The 16,711-nt window shown below is 45.5% G+C and overlaps 1 pseudogene; it reads left to right on the forward strand.

The window, feature by feature from the left end:
- The first annotated feature begins 724 nt into the window (after window positions 1-724).
- LOC125513110 lies at window positions 725-15,428 on the forward strand (annotated as a pseudogene).
- Window positions 15,429-16,711: the final 1,283 nt, after the last annotated feature.

A 16,711-nucleotide genomic window follows, 5' to 3' on the forward strand; every position in this document is an offset into this window, starting at 1 on the left:
GCATAGGCGATTCAGACATGGATTCTAATCTAAGCAAAAGTCATGTCTCAGCTTGAGGTGTTTATCAACTCTGCGATTGTTTCTTCGTTGCCCTCGTCCTTCTACAGCTTCTTCTCTTCGTGTGGTGACCATTGAGCTGCGGTTTGGCCCTTCTCCTGGTGATCTTGCACAGTGGGTTGGTCACACTGAGTATCTCCCAAGGCGATACTGAATCTACCGCTCCTTGCTCTAGGGTGAGCTGCTTCAATTTGCGACGGTCCGGCGCCCTTCGATCCAGGGCGAGGGGCAGGGGTCCCCTTCGGAATTGAAGAAGGAAGGTTCGATGATGGTGGTCTCCTTTGAGTTTGATGAGGGCATGTTCATCTTCACTGAGCGCGATTTCCTCTTGAAGCTCGCTTGCTGTCACTGTTTTGGTGCTTAATTCGCGTTGAAGAGCTCCATCAACATTTAGCTAGACTTCCTGTAGAATATCCTTGTGCTCTTTGTTATGGTGTGTGTAAGCTGTTTGGAAGCACCTTGTATCTGTCGTTTTCAGTTTCCTTTGTTTTCTTTCTTGTTGTTTGGGTCGTTATAAGTCCTGGCCAGTTGATGGCTTTGTTAATTCAAAGCCGGGCTCTTCTGGAGCCTTCGTTCCAAAAAAAAAACTGTCAGGTGTCTATTCATGTCCTTAAATTATTCTCCAATTATCTCTCGTGTTAAACACTGCAGTGCAAGGGCATAAATTCCTGCCTCCTCCTCGTCCGGCGACCGAGCTGGACTACATGGACTCTGCCGTGCTGGAGCTGGCTCACACGGAGCTCTCCTTGCTGTCTGGAAGCGACGCGAATGGTGCGGCGACGAAGGTGCAGAAGGTGTACCGGAGCTACCGAACTAGGCGCAACCTCGCCGACTCCGCCGTTGTCGTTGAGGAGCTCTGGTAACCAAATCCTACCAGAAAAACAAACCCTTTTGCTTCTTTTCATCCATTTGGTCTGGTCCCCATTTTTTGGATTCTGCTCCTAGCTGCTGCCCTTTTCTTGGTTGTTGCCCTCTCCTGACTCCTGAGCTGGCTTCCATGAACAGAGGTTTTGGTGTCGGCAGTGTGCCTCATTTGGTTTGAGTTCATGGTTACGGCTGCTGAAAATTAACCTGTTTTCTGGTTGGGATTCGTTCATCAAGGTGGCAAGCGCTGGACTTCGCGCGGCTTAACCACAACACCGTTTCTTTCTACGACGGCCCGGAGCCGGAGACCGCTGCCTCGCGCTGGAGGCGCGTCGGCCTCAATGCATCCAAGGTGACTTGCCGCCCTGCATAAATCGCCACCACAAGAGAAAACTATTATTTTGATTGGAATTTCCCTTCATGTTAACACATGTTCCTGAGCTTGATGCAGGTGGGTCAGGGTTTATCCAGAGATGGTAAGGCTCTCAAGCTGGCTTTCCAGCACTGGATCGAGGCTGTGAGTACATATCCTTTGCTGTTTTTAATCTAATTTTCGTATTATTGCATTTGCTGGATACTTGCTCTCAACTGTAGGTGTGAAAAGAATCAGTTGACTTGGGAGTTTTTGTTAGTTGTGGACACTAATCATAAAAGTTGCACATCTTGTTGTGGTCGAAACTACAGATCTATTGACTTGGATTTCTATTTGCAAAAAAAAAATCTGAAATTCAGCTGTCGTCTTGTAGATTGATCCAAGACACAGACGCGGGCACAACCTGTATTTCTACTATGATGTCTGGTGCCAGACCCAGGCTGGCCAACCGTTCTTCTACTGGTAACAACATGAATGTGATTGTGTATATGATACTTTTCTTGTTCGAATGAGATCATGCAATCATATGTAGATATTTGTCATTTTCTGCAAGATAAGTCCATTGAATGTTGCATATAAATTGGCCTCTTTTATTTTGCATATTCAGGCTTGATATTGGTGAGGGAAAAGATGTAGATCTTCCGGAATGTCCAAGGGCTCTGCTCAAGAAGCAATGCATAAGATATCTTGGTCCAGTAAGATCATTTGCTTAATGGATGATATCCTTATTTTGAATTCATATTGTTCTTACTGAAAATATTCAAAGGAGAGATGTATTAGAACTTCAGATTGCTAACTTCATTCAACGCTCAAGTTTCTTCAGCAAGCCTCTAATACGATTAAGAAGTACTACTAACTTTGTGCTTCTCGTGTTCACTTTCTAGAATATGTGTTGCTCATAGTGAAAACATGGATTATGTTGTGATGGGTGTCAAATTAAGGCCTAGTTGTGAAAGGATCGAAGATGATGGGGGGGGGGGGGGGGGGAAAAAGAGGGGGGGGGGGGGGGGGGGGGGGGTGAATATGCGACTATCAAAATTTTATTTCATTTTGCAAATTTAGGGGAATGCGTACCCTCTATTCAATGCACGAACCGTACCATGACGAGAGGAAAATTTTGCTCCCACTCGACACTAATCAACACATAGTTAAGCTTCTCATACATTGGAGTTGGTAAGTCTTTGGCCCTGGTAAATGCCTGCCCGAGAGAGCCAACTCCCTCAAGTCCATGCTCAATAAAAACGGGTAACGACTTTTACATTTTGCCCCCTCCCACTCCCGTGACGCACCCAGTGTGCGCCACGGGAGGGTTTGCGCTGCCGCCACCCCTAGGTTCTTCACCTCGCTGCCGCCGAAGGGCGCTGCCGAGCGAAGCCCGTGTGGCGCTGGCGGCCGCAGGGCATTCCCCCTCTCCCGTGTGGTGCTTGGGCAATGCTGGGCTGCTCGTCCTTGAGGGGGCGCTGGGTTGGCGAGGTCTCCGGCGACGGAGGCGCGGGGCTCTGGTGGCGGCGTTGCAGGGTGGTGGTGGTGTGGATCTTCTGCGGTGACGTGCCTCGGTGCGGCCATGTCCTGCATGGCAGATCCAGGCCGACGGCGGTGGATGGTGGGTGTAGGAAGGCGGGGATGGTTGGCCGGCTTAGCCGGCGGTGGCATCCTCGCGGCGCGACGCTCTCCTCCTCGACCTGCTGTAGCTTCGCCGATCCAAGATGTGGCCTCATCTCCAACCCTAACCGGGCCCGAGTGGGTAGCTGCCAACGGGTTGGATGTTCCTCGGGATCTGGCTGCTGCCAGGGATGTAGATTCGCCGCCACAAGGGCCATTGTCTCCTCTGCAACGGATGTTGCCACGGGGGCTCACCCTTTTGCCCAAGCAAGGCAGGGTTGGGGGTGGTGGTGTGGTGTTCCCCAATTCAGATTGGGCCTTCCGGGCAGGGCCTGATTTGGATCTCAATGATTGCCGCGACAGTTGGCGGTCGGCGGCCAACATGGTGGGGTCCGCTGCTGTCGACGGATACGGAGTGAGCAGTTGTCCAGGGATGGGAAGGAGTGGACTTCTCTTCCTCTCGCACAGTGGTTGGTGGCTCTAGGCGTGGCACAACGGCGGTCTCGGGGCGACGACCCTAGATGACAGGCTACACGGATTGGCTCGTCGTCGGGAAGCATGGTTGTTGATGTTGGCAGTGTGCCTCTCGGCGTGGGTGGCGTGGTGTGTTGTGGTGGGTGTTCGTGATGAAGTTGTCTCTGCCAGTGACGGCCAAGCCCTGATCTGGATATGGTGCTCCTCGTTCTGTCGTGGTGGGGTCCTTGTCGTGGAGGGGCTTGTGGCTTGCTCACATGGCGCGGGGGGAGACGGGGTCGAGCTAAAGATTTGCGTCTCGGAGCCGGCGGTGGAAATGCATGTGGGTATTGCATTCCTCTTGGGGGGCACCGCCTTGGTCTCCCCACCTTTCCTTATCGTCACTTAGGGTGAAAACCTCGGTTTTCCTTGGTTAACATGGTCGCGACAGTGCTTTGCATCATGATCCTCTTGAGGATTTCGCCGATGAGTGGGCTCCTCGGGCATGACGACAGGTCTCCTGTGCTTCTCCTCGGTGGCTCATTTGGGAGCGTTTAGTAGTACACCCCAGTGTGTTCTGTTATTGCTCTCTACTAGTTTTGTTGTACTTTCTTTTGATCAGCTTATGAGGATTTCCTCAATATCTTGTATAGTGTGGTCGATTGGCTTTACAATATAAAGCGGGGCGAAAGCATGTTTCGAGAATAAAAACGGGTACCCAGTGCCGAAAGCTCCCACACAAGGTGGGGTTTGGGGAAGAGAATTTCTAGACAGCCTTACCCTTGCGTAATAATTCTGCAAGGAGTCTTTTTTTCGATAAAAGGGCCACATGGCCCCCATTTTCATTAAGAAAATAGAAGTCTAGATACAACCACCACACCACTTTTTTCATCAGACCTAATGCATCACCTCATCAACTGATAAGCAACCTACATCCTAGACATATAACCATATCTATAGGATGCCAAATCACCCACTACCGGAGAGAGAACAGACATCTTTTACAATTTGCACATCAGCCAAAACAATAGGCAAAACATACTACAGAACCGCCCAATTTCAGGTAGACACAAAACCCAGTCTTAGAGCAGAAGGATTCCACCCATATGTTCTTCTGTAGACTTCATTTGCTACCCGAGATAGCCTCTTGGAAACCTCCCTAAGCATTTTTTGCACACCTTTTCTCTGTAGAATCATCCATGAATCCAACAAAGAACACAGGGTAAATATTACATTGATAGGATTTGAAAGGAAAACACGTTGAAAACAGGATTTGTTCCTTGTTTTCCAAATTGTCCATATCAAAGCAGCAGCACCAATAGAAACAATAGCCCTATCCTTTCCAGAATAGGATGGTATCCAGTTTTGACAAAGATCAAAGAAAGATAAAGGTAATTTCAGGTTACCTAGTGTACCACATATCACATTCCATAAAAACCTAGCACAAGAGCACGAAAAGAATAGATGATCAATGCTCTCAGAAACGCCACAAAACTCGCAGAAATTTGGTCCTTTCCACCCTCGTCTAGATAAGTTATCCTTGGTTAGGATCCTCCCTTTGATCACTAACCATATAAACGCTTTTACTTTTAGAGGTATTCTCAACCTCCAAAGAGGTTTAAAAGGAAAAGCAACAACTCTAGCTATAAGGTAATGATAAAGCGACTTAACCGAGAAGGATCCAGATTTAGTTAAAAGCCATTTAACTCTGTCAGGCTCCTCCGACAGAGTAACCTGACTACACATATCAAGTAATTCATTCCACATTGTAAGAGTTTCTCCATAAAGACATCTCCTAAATCTAATAAAATCAAAATCCTGGTTAAAGACTTTAGCAACAGTAACATGTTGACAGAAAGTTAAATTATACAAGCGGGGGAAAAGTTGACAAAGTGGCTTTCTCCCCAGCCATGTGTCCTCCCAAAATCTCGTCTTACAACCATCACCCGCCACCCTTTGACAGCAAGAATAGAAGATATCCTTTATACTCAACAACCCATTCCAAAAATGGGAATTACCCCGAGATGCTTCACATTGAACCCGAGTTTTCCTACTCAAATATTTGGCTCTAATCATTTCCTGCCAATCCCCTTCCTCATTCTCTAATCTCCATAACCACTTACATAAGAGGCTGATGTTTTTAATCTCCAAATTAGTAATCCCCAGACCCCCCTGGTCTCTAGATTGGCATACGTCCACCCACTTGACTAAGTGATACTTTCTCACTCCATCCCTTTCTTGCCAAACCATACGAGCACGAACAAAGTCCATTCTCTTGCCTACACCTTTAGGTAGTTTAAGAAAAGAAAGCAAATGGCTAGGAACATTACTCATACAAGTCTCAGCGAGGGTAATCCTATCACCCATTGAAAGCAAACCCCCTTGCCAGGTTGCGGCCTTCTTCTCAATTTTCTCTTCAGCTGGTTTCCAATGCGCATTATGCAACTTTTTAAAATGTAAAGGAAGGCCTAAATAAGTAAAGGGGAAGTCCCCGACCGCACAAATGAAAATCTGAGCATATTCTTCTTGTTTCAATAAAGCGGCACCAAAGCAATGGATTTCACTTTTTAAGAAATTGATTTTCAAACCCGTCAAGTGCTCAAACACGCATAGAATGACTTTAAGGTTTCTAGCCCCTTCTAAGTCATCTTCAAAGCAGAAAATCGTATCATCAGCGTATTGTAAGACAGTAAGACCACCCTCGTACAATCTAGGCAGAACTCCTTTAATAAATCCTTGTTCTTGCGCCCTTTGAACCAGGGTAGCAAGAACATCAGCAGCAAGGTTAAACAATAGGGGGGAGAACGGGTCCCCCTGCCTCAATCCTTTCCTAGTAACAAAATAGGGGCCAATCAAGTCATTTAAAGTAATAGCTACTTTACCATTATGAATAACTGCCTTTGTCCAACGAATAAATTTATCAGGAAACCCCTTCATTTTCAGCGTACTAAGCATAAAGTCCCAATTAATTTTATCACAAGCTTTCTCAAAATCAACCTTAAAAATAACAGCAGCGCATTTAGACTTATATAGTGAGTGAAGCGTCTCATGGAGAACAGCGACATTATCTAAAATATAACGCCCTTTGATAAACGCAGATTGTACCTTAGAAATCGTCTTGTGAGCAGTAACCATAGCTCTATTGTTTAATACTTTGGTAAAGATTTTAAACGGGACATTGAGCATGCATATAGGTCTATACATCTGAATCCTATCCGCCCCTTGACCCTTAGCTAACAATGTAACTACCCCATAGTTTAGCCTAGAAATATCAATCATATCATCATAAAAATCTTGAAAGAGACTCAACAAATCATTGCAAATGAGGTGCCAAAAGGTTTGGAAGAATTCAATAGGCATACCATCGGGACCGGCTGCTCTAATATGCCTCATAGAAAAAACAGCCGTTTTTATCTCATCCAAAGTAAATTTACTAGCCAACTTACTTTTGTCCACATCGGAAAGCATATCAGTTAGAGGAATGTTTAAGGAGACGGGAAGTAATTCAACAGGCCCAAAGAGCTTCTTATAAAAATCAGTCGCATATTTAAGGAGCTGCTCATCCCCTTGGATGATCCCCTCATCCTGGATGAATCTGAAAATTTTACTCCTACGCTTCCTACCTAAAAGTGCTAGTGATCGACTAGAGGGGGGTGAATAGGCGATTTTTATGAAAGTCTTCAAAACATGGAAGTTTTGAAGACAAACGATAGAGATAAACCTATTACCATGCAGCGGAAGGTAGACTACACTAGGCAAACCATAGTCAAGTATTCAATGAAGTGAAAGCGCAATGACTAATAGCAGCTAGGCAGTAAGGATCAGGTAGGAAGATATTGTGAAGCCAATCAGAACAAGTAATCACTCAGTGAAGCCAAATGGTGATGCAATCGTATAATGACTTCACAAGGACCAACAGTAAGTAAAGGGAAGGAAATGATGAAACCAGTGACTCGTTGAAGACAATGATTTGTTGGACCAGTTCCAGTTGCTGTGACAACTGTACATCTGGTTAGGGAGGCTGAGATTCAACTCAGAAGACCTCGTCTTCACCTTATTCCCCTTGAGCTAAGGACACCCAGTCCTCGCCCAATCACTCTGATAAGTCTTCAAGGTAGACTTCCAAACCTTCACAGACTTCGTTCACCGGCGATCCTCAATGACTCTTGGATTCTCAGAACGCGACGCCTAACCGGCTGGAGGATTCACAGTCCTCAAGTGTAATAAGTCTTCAGATCACACAGACAGGAAGACTTAAGTGATGTTTAACACTCTTTGGCTCTGGGTGGTTAGCGCTTTATCCTCGCAAGGAATTCTCTCTCAAAGGCTTCGAGGTGGGTTGCTCTCAAACGACAAAAGCTGTACTCTAACTCTGAGCAGTCAACCGTTTATGGTTGTCGGGGATGGGCTATTTATAGCCACTAGGCAACCCGACCTGATTTGTCCGAAATGACCCTCGGTCACTAAGGAACTGACACGTGTTCCAACGATCAGATTTCAAACACACACGGCAACTTTACTTGGGCTACAAGCAAAGCTGACTTATCCAACTCTGGACAAGATTTGCTCTCATAGTCTTCACTCGAAGACATAGGATTTTGGTTAAGCATCACTTCAGTCATTCTGACTGGTTCTCTTGGACCCCACTTAATAGTACGATGGTTCCTATGACTCAACAAAGAAGAAAAAGAACGACGAAAGAACTAAGTCTTCACGCTCCATAGTCTTCATGCGATGTCTTCTCTTGTCATAGTCTTCAATGTGAATGTCTTCACATACCACATTTGTCTTCAATGTCTTCTTACATTTTTAGGGGTCATCTCTGGTAGGAAAACTGAATCAATGAGGGACTTCTACCTGTGTTATCCTGCAATTCTCACAAACACATTAGTCCCTCAACTAGGTTTGTCGTCAATACTCCAAAACCAACTAGGGGTGGCACTAGATGCACTTACACTACCGCTAGCCTTAATCATGAAGTATTTCGTATTACCATCACCCTCCTTAATATCTTTTTCTTTAGACCTATGGTACCACTTAATCTCCTCTTCCCTAAGGATCTTATTCAAATCATTCTGCAACTTATTTCTCAAAACATAGTCAGCTTCTAAAACCCCAGAGAGCTCACTTTTCTTATCCAAAAAGTCAAGCTTATTGGCAATCTCATCTCTATCTCTCCTATATCTACCCTCTACATTAAGGTTCCACCCTTTAAGGGTTCTCCTTAATTTTCGCATGAAATCCTGCCACCAATCAAGACTATTACCTCTACGAACAGTGGAACTCCAGACTTTATTAACAATATCAGGGAGCTCTTCTCTAGACAGCCAGCATAGCTCAAATTTAAAAGGCTTGCGATTAATAGTAGACTTAATCCCTGTATGTAATAGAAGTGCTGCATGGTCAGAAACCCCTCTCACCAAGGTTCTGACAGTTACTAAAGGAAATTGCTGCTCCCAAAGAGAGCTCACTAAAATTCTGTCCAACTTAGCAAAAAGCGGATCCTCCTGATTATTCGACCAAGTATAGCTCCTCCCCGAAAAATCTAATTCTTTTAAGCCCCAATGCTCAATAATAGAATTAAAATAAAAAGACCATTTTGGAAGTTTTTTAATTTTGTTTCTCTCGTTAATTCTCCTAATTAAGTTAAAATCGCCCCCAAAAACACAGGGCAATTTATTGTACCCCAGAGCTTGCACTAGCTCCATCAGGAACTCCTCCTTATTCCTCACATGAGCAGCTCCATAGACATTGATCAGATTCCACTTGAATCCTGATCTTTTATCCATAATAACCATTCTGGTCATGTATGTACCTGCAATACAGACGTCTACCTCAAATAGATCTTCCCGAACCCCCATAAGCAGCCCTCCAGAAGCACCTTCAGAGGGCTGCCATAGCCAAATATAAGTAAATCTACCACTTACTCCAGCCAACCAAGAGTCATCAAAGTCCTTCTTTTTTGTTTCTTGCACACATATAAACTCTAAACTATGCTCCGAGATAGATTCCCTTAGAAATCTTCTCTTTTCAGGTTCACCCAGCCCTCTTGCATTCCAAAATAGCCCCGCCATAAAAACGGTCAATTTTGTGTAACATTTGTTACATCACATCTAACCTTAGGCTTAACACTGAATCCTCCAGTGCCAGTCTTTATATTTCTTGATTTATACAGCGAAGATAATAACACTAATTCATCTCTAAGCTTCTCATCCTCCTCAGCATCAGAATCTGAGTCGGATAATAAATTTTTAATATCATCTGGATCAAAACTCTCTAGTTTTGATTCTAAATCCACGTTTCTAGCATTTTCTTTTCTCTTATTAGCAAAGAACAATTCACTTCTGCTTTTCTCTAAACTCTTGATCATAGAATTAGTACGATCTATTTCCTCAGGAGTTTTACCTAGACTAACACCAATACATCGCGTGATGTGAGAAATGAAACTAGGCATTGTATTTAAAACAGTAGGTGTATTAGTACCTGGTGCCATTTCCAAATTTTTCTTCTTTGCCATTTCAGTAGCCTTGTCCATAGTATGCCCCTCATCTTTATTCTTATGCCTTTCACTCCTTCTCCTAGCAGCTTCATCAAGCGCCGCCTTGTCTTTTGCTTTCTGAACTCTGGCTTCAGCCTCCCTCATTTTCTGCTTATTGACTGCATCGACACCACACATGTCTTGTAAGGGGTATTGTAAACATACATCAACTTTGTCAGAGAAGGGAGTTTGCTTCTGATTCACTTCTCTCCCGGGAGCGGTCACGGCCTGAGTGGAGCTGATGAGAGAAGGGCTCCTATTTTCCTTATCTTGTGCTAGTAGCAGATTCTCATTTTCCTCCGCAATCATCTCCCTCTCAACATTGTCATTGATTTCTTTAACTTTTTGAGTGCTAACCCCAAGCCTCCTAGCAAAGTCATCTGGGTCTTGAGTGCAATCAAACTCTTCTTCCTTTTGGCTGTCAGGCACTTCTGTGAAATCCTCCAACATAGCAGCGCTATTAGCAAACTCAGCATTAACCTGTTCCACACCAGAGAGAACTCTTTCAGCATCCCGCTTTTTGTCAAGTAATTTTTGCCTCACCTCATTTTCAGCAACCATGTTCTTATCAAGTTCGTATTGACTCGGAATCACAACCTCTGATGAACCTGAAGTGTTTCCTTTATCCGACCTTCCAGACCCAGTACCATGTTTGGGAGATTTGCTACATCCCACCTCCTCATTGTTACTTTGCTCTCTCGGTCTTTTCTCTGTAGCGTTATGAGATGAATCAGGACCACTAGGATAGCTAACCAAGATACCGCCCTCCATAGGACCACCCTCCTCCACTATGTCTTCCAGTTCAAAGTATATGTTGAAGATAAAAACCACTTTCATTCAGGGGAGCGCTAGAGGGTATTTTCCTAGGATCCATAACTCCAATCTTAGCCCTGAGAACTCCACATTGCCTATAGAGCTCCATGTCCAGTTCCAAAACTGAACCAATGAGAGAACCAACTTCACAAAAACCTTGATAGTGCTCCAGTGTCTCGGGAACCCCTGTTATTCTAACCCAGCAAACATACAGTTTGAAAGCTGCAGTTGAAGAGTTGGTCCATCTATCTACTTTGATATTAGCTGTTGTTCCAATCAGACCAAAGAAATTGTACGCCTTCATTTCATCAATTTTATTCACGGAAGGGAATTTGACTAAAAAGCTATCTCTGAGATAAGGCTTAGCCTGCCACTCCCATCCCCACTGGAACATCATGCTGAGAGAGTTAACAAGCTGTAACGCAGTCAGGCTTGCATTTTTCACAGTAATAATAGCTATAGCCTGCTTGTTTTCATCTGGCTCCGGCTTCTTTCCGGTCCTTGCTGAGAACATCTGCAAACCATCAGCAGCACTACCAACCAGACTGGCAACAGGCTTAGGTTGTGACAGGAAAGAGCACTTGCACGAGAGGTGTGAATCCTTGGTGCAGTTGACGCAAAATAACACAGTCTGACAATCCTTAACAGCATGACCAGTATTCTCACATTTATAGCATGTCATCTGTGATCTGCTCCCAATATTTGCAGGCCCAGTGCTAGTACCAGATTGATTTGAATTGAAACCAGTATAACCATACCCCTGTCCTTGTTGATTAGGTGAGTTGCTAGTTCCAGAATACTGATAACTACCCAAAGCATCATTGCCCATCTGGCCAAACTGAACTGCTCCAAACCCAACAGCAGGATGTGTCTGAAAGTTACCTGAAGGAGGAATTGGAGGTTGCTGGTAGAACTGCCCTTGCTGTCCGGAGACAAAACCACCGCTCCCATGTTGCCCAGATCCATGTCCACCACGGCCAACTAAGTACTCCCCATGACCATGTTGACCACCTCCAAATCCATGCTCCACGCCATATGCACCCCCAACCAGAGGATTGGGCTGAGTGGAGAGAGTTGGAGGAGTGGGCGGTCTCTGTTGCGTTGGTCCACGCCAACCAGCACCGCCACCACCTGCATCACCTCGCCCTGCCACCCAGAATCCCCCGCCACCAGCATCTCCACGGCCCTGCACCCAGGATCCGCGGCCGCCGCCCGAGTTGCCCTGCTTCTGCCCACGCCAATCGCCTCGCCCCGCCATCGAAGTATCAGATCGGATGAAACCAGAGGAGGAAATCCTGGATACGCCACCACCGGCCACTCCGCCGCCGCCGCCTGCCTTTCTAGGGTTCGCTCGGCCACGCGGAACCAACCCCCTCTGTATTGGATCGTTCGAGCAGGCGACCTGGCCCACAGCGGACGAAGAATAGCAACTAGGCTTGGTTGAGGATTCCACAAACCCGCCTTCGACGTCTGCACCGGGTCCGCCCGCGGGATGGGGGCCAAGCTCTAAATAATGGTTCGAACCCCAGGACCTTTAGGCCACAAGTGAAGAGACTACCACTTCGCCGGGCCCGCCCTTCAAGTCCAAGCTCCCAATAATGGCATTAAAAACAATCACATTAAAATTATCATTATTTTTTTCGCTCTGCTACCTGATAATGTTGAAGTCTTCACCCACCAACATGGATAGAGACTCTGAACCACAAAGATGAACAAGCTCAGAGGGTAAGTCAAGTTTGAGCTCTGCCTGGGCAGCTCCATAAACGGACACGGAACTTGACACAAAAGCCACCCACCTCCATGTTCCTGACGTCCAAAAACGTAGTCCTATTGACCTGAAGAAGGATACCGCTTGATCTCCCATGTGGAGGGAGACAGTGCCAAGCAAAATCAAGATCACCACACAGATGGTTTAAGAAGGGAGCTAAAAAATTGGCTCTGCCAGTCTCCATTAAGGCGATAAAGTCCAACTTATGCTCCCTAGGAGATTCTACCAAAAGAATTGTGCTTAGCCAAGTCACGAAGGCCTTTGCCATTCTAAAAATCTCTTTCATCTGACAACATCTTTTGTTTGCAACAGAGGAACTACAACCTGTGGCTGAAAAACTTCTTTTGTTTACAAACACATAATTTTAATCAGAATCGACAGCCCATTCGTTGTTGTTTTCTTTAGGATAACCAAAGCGTGATTCACCTCGTTGTCAAAAGCTCATTGATCGAAGACGCAACCTCCCTACAATTATTACTTACTCCCTGTGTAAAGGAATATAAGGCGTTTTGATCACTAAAGTAGTGATCCAAAATGTCTTATATTACTTTACAAACGGAGTACTAAGCTAACCCTTAACCTCGAAGATTTCCATAATATCATTTTCCAAACAACATAAAATGGAAAAATCAATAGCAAAGCCTTGCCGCATGCGAGGTCCTGCCCGTCGGCAAGTCATCCGCATCCGATTGGGCCTGGATACAGGTACGAGCACTGGAGCGGAAGTCACAGGATCAGGGATGCCACCAAAGATAATTGTCGCCATGACGCGATCGGCTTCGGTCCGTCGGAGGCGATGGTGTGACAAGGAGTGTACCGGAGCTGAGCGACATGCACGAGCACGGGGGGCCTCAAGGTCGGTGTCGAAGCATGGCCTAGTGGCAACAGGGCTCCTCTCGACACATGTTGTTCAGTCGAAGAGGAGAAGTGGCGATGTCTACTGCACCAGAGGGTTCGGTGCAAGTAGCAAGCTGCCGCCTGCGGTACTCACACCTACAGTGTCACCACAGTACCGTGGGGGCGTGCTGATGAGCTGGCCGAGGTGGAGGCATTTGTAGAAGAATACCCCTTTGCACGCCAGTTGTGCTCGCCCCATCCTCATCGGCGTGGGTCTGGGAAAGGGTCCGACCGCTTTGGGTTTATTGTACGCAGTCTTTCCCTACGTTTCTGTAAAAGCTTGTTTTCAAGACTTGAACCCGTGACCTCATGGTCACAAGGCAGCAGCTTTATCACTGCGCCAAGGCAACAGCCTTACCCAGGGGTTAAACCTACTTTTCAAAAAAAAATGTGGATCTGCATCAAGTGGAGGGAAAGTCATATCCGATATCCCTCGACCTCAAACCAAAGCTCGCCCCTCGAAATACCAGTCTGATCCGCAAACTGAGATATATTGGCAACACTCAATACTCCCTCCGGAATTATAAGGCACACACACTCTTCTCAAATTTATCTTTGATCAACAATCTGTTCAACCAAATTTGGATTAGTTGATACAAAATTGATATCATTGGATTCATAAAAAAAGCTCCTTTCAATCGTAACAATTTGCATTGAGATAATCCACATATAGTCCGGAAACTGGTTGATCAAAGTTAAGCTTGGAAAACGTACGTACGCCTTCAATTTTTGGACAGAGTTATCAAAGATATTATTTTACTGCCAAAAGTTCCACAAGTCTTGAAACATGTTCAAATTAGTTGCTAATAAGTTGCCACATGAAAGATTAGAAGATTGTTCTGCATGAACTATGTATTTTGTAGCAGCTAAGCCTACCAGATGGTTCTAACACTTGTCTGATGTTTTGCAGCAAGAGCGTGAGTACTATGAATACATCATTACAGAGGGAAAGATCACCCATAAGATGTCTGGAGAACCACTTGATACAAGCCAGGGCCCTAAAGGGACGAAATGGATTTTTGTTATGAGCACAGCAAAGAAACTGTATGCTGGGAAGGTTGTTTGACTATTGCTACTGAGCAATGTTATGTCATGTTTTGGAAGTTTAGCTTCGCTACAAGTGTTTAATTGTATGCTTACTTCTATATCTAGAAAGAGAGAGGTGTATTCCTGCACTCCAGCTTTTTAGCAGGAGGTGCTACCATAGCTGCTGGACGGTTTATTGCAGAAAATGGAGTTATCAAGGTATTGTCAAGAGGCACCCATCGTACCAAGTGGTGCTGCTTACACAAAGATTTTACACTCAGTGAATTGTTACTTAGGGTGTGGTTTTCTGTACTGATTTTGCATCCATGTTCCAAAAGATTTACTAGTCGTTTCATACTCATGATTTTGTTACTGTGCTTTCTCGTGGGATATTATGCTAATTTGATTCTCTGATGATCTGTCCTGATTTCAGTCCATCTGGGCCTATAGTGGACATTACAAACCGAGTGCGGAAAACCTTAGCAACTTCCTGAGCTTTCTAGAAGAGAATGGAGTTGATCTGAAAGAAGTTGAGGTGTAATATTTTTAGATCAGCGAAATCTAAACAGTAAACACACTCGTATGTTAACAAATGTAACACGGTTCACTTCATGAACTTATTTTTGCATATTCAGGTGTGCTCATTCACCAAGGAAGACTACTATGAAGATCCAGTGCCCAATACCAAACAGAACCCTGCTGCTGCTATCATATCATCCAATCCTTCACAATTGATTCTTCCTTCCAACAAGGCATCTGGGGCATCTTCACAGACTGAAGCTGACGAAGGCAATAATATCCGTGCAGAGCAAGCAAGAGCAACCTACCAAAGAACCTTATCAGGTGGCCTGCAAAGCCCCAGAGATGCCGGCGTCTCACAGGAGGCAATTCTTGAGAGGGTGAATTCCAAGAGCAAGTCAAAATCCTACCAGCTCGGCCACAGGCTGTCCCTGAAATGGAGCACTGGGAATGGTCCAAGAATTGGTTGTGTGAAGGACTATCCAATGGAGCTCAGAATACAAGCGCTGGAGATGGTACAACAGTCTACAACTCTCACCAAGGGCATCGACTCCTCCGGCCACATGGAGGGCACTGGAATGCCTCTTGCCCACCTTGCAAATGTCGCCCCTCGTGCCAGTGCAGACCTCCCTGCCCCAGCCAAGTAAGAACTTGAAACTAGGTAGTAGTTGTGTAGTTCTGCTTCTTCATATTTGGTAGGCTGCAAATGTCAGACACTAAGTTTGTGCTTGCTGCTTTTCCTATGTTCCATGGATCCATTGTAGCTCAGATGATCTGGTGAGGATTATATGAGTCCCAGTTTGGTTGAATTGATTTAACAATGCTTAATTGTGCTTGTCACTATTGCAGAAAGCATAATTTTTTTTGTTTCATAAGTCATAATACGGTAGTATATTATGATACAGTACTCCCTCCAATTTATATTAATTGTCGCAGCTTTAGTACAACGATCAAAACACATTCAGGTACAAAACCTACAAGCCATTGTCGAATTTCAAGAAAATTCAAGGATCTTTGACTAAAAAGAGGTGCATTTGAATGTTGTCAGTATTCCTTTTTTTAATGATCACTTGGGGGGAGCGAACCCCCACCTGAATATATTCATTGAAAATCCTAAAAGTCTCGCGGCTTCATATAAGATAGGTTCAAGTAAACCAAAGTACATGTAGAAAACAAAGGAAAAGAGACAGCTGAAAAGGACACACCCAGGCCTACAGCCAAATCCCAGAAACCATCGAAGAAAAGCACACATGAAGAAAATGGCCGCTTGACAACACCAAGCGGTGTCGTTGCCGGACCTCGAGAAGCTCAACCATCGACAACCAGAGGCCAGACACAACCACCGACCGCCATTACAAATATCGTCAGCGCAACCAACACAGAGGGGGGGCTCAGCTTTCATCTTCATCTAACCAAGTAAGATGAGGCTTGGGCGTCGGCCGTTTGGTCACCACCCAACAACACCCTGCAAATGGGGGGAAGGTGTTGTACAGGACCGATGTGGTCTTAGAGGCACACGCCCCCGCTAACCTGGGTTCGGGAGAAAAATCGGAATCTACTCCATGGAAAGGTCGAACCAATACGACGCTGACAAAGCACCACCTCCCTGTCGACAAAGAGACACGCCACCATCGACCCAAAGCCGGCCGCACCACCACCACCACCGTCAAACCGACACTGAGTAGCAACCACACGAAAACATCAAGCCAACTCCTAGTTGATGCCTTCAAGAAGGGATGCGATGCGAAACGTGCCCGCCATCGACCATTACAAGGCGAAGCAGGATCGTGGTTTCCCCTAG

The sequence above is a fragment of the Triticum urartu genome, chromosome 6 (assembly GCF_003073215.2).
Source record: "Triticum urartu cultivar G1812 chromosome 6, Tu2.1, whole genome shotgun sequence".
In the NCBI taxonomy this organism is placed as follows: Eukaryota; Viridiplantae; Streptophyta; class Magnoliopsida; order Poales; family Poaceae; genus Triticum; species Triticum urartu.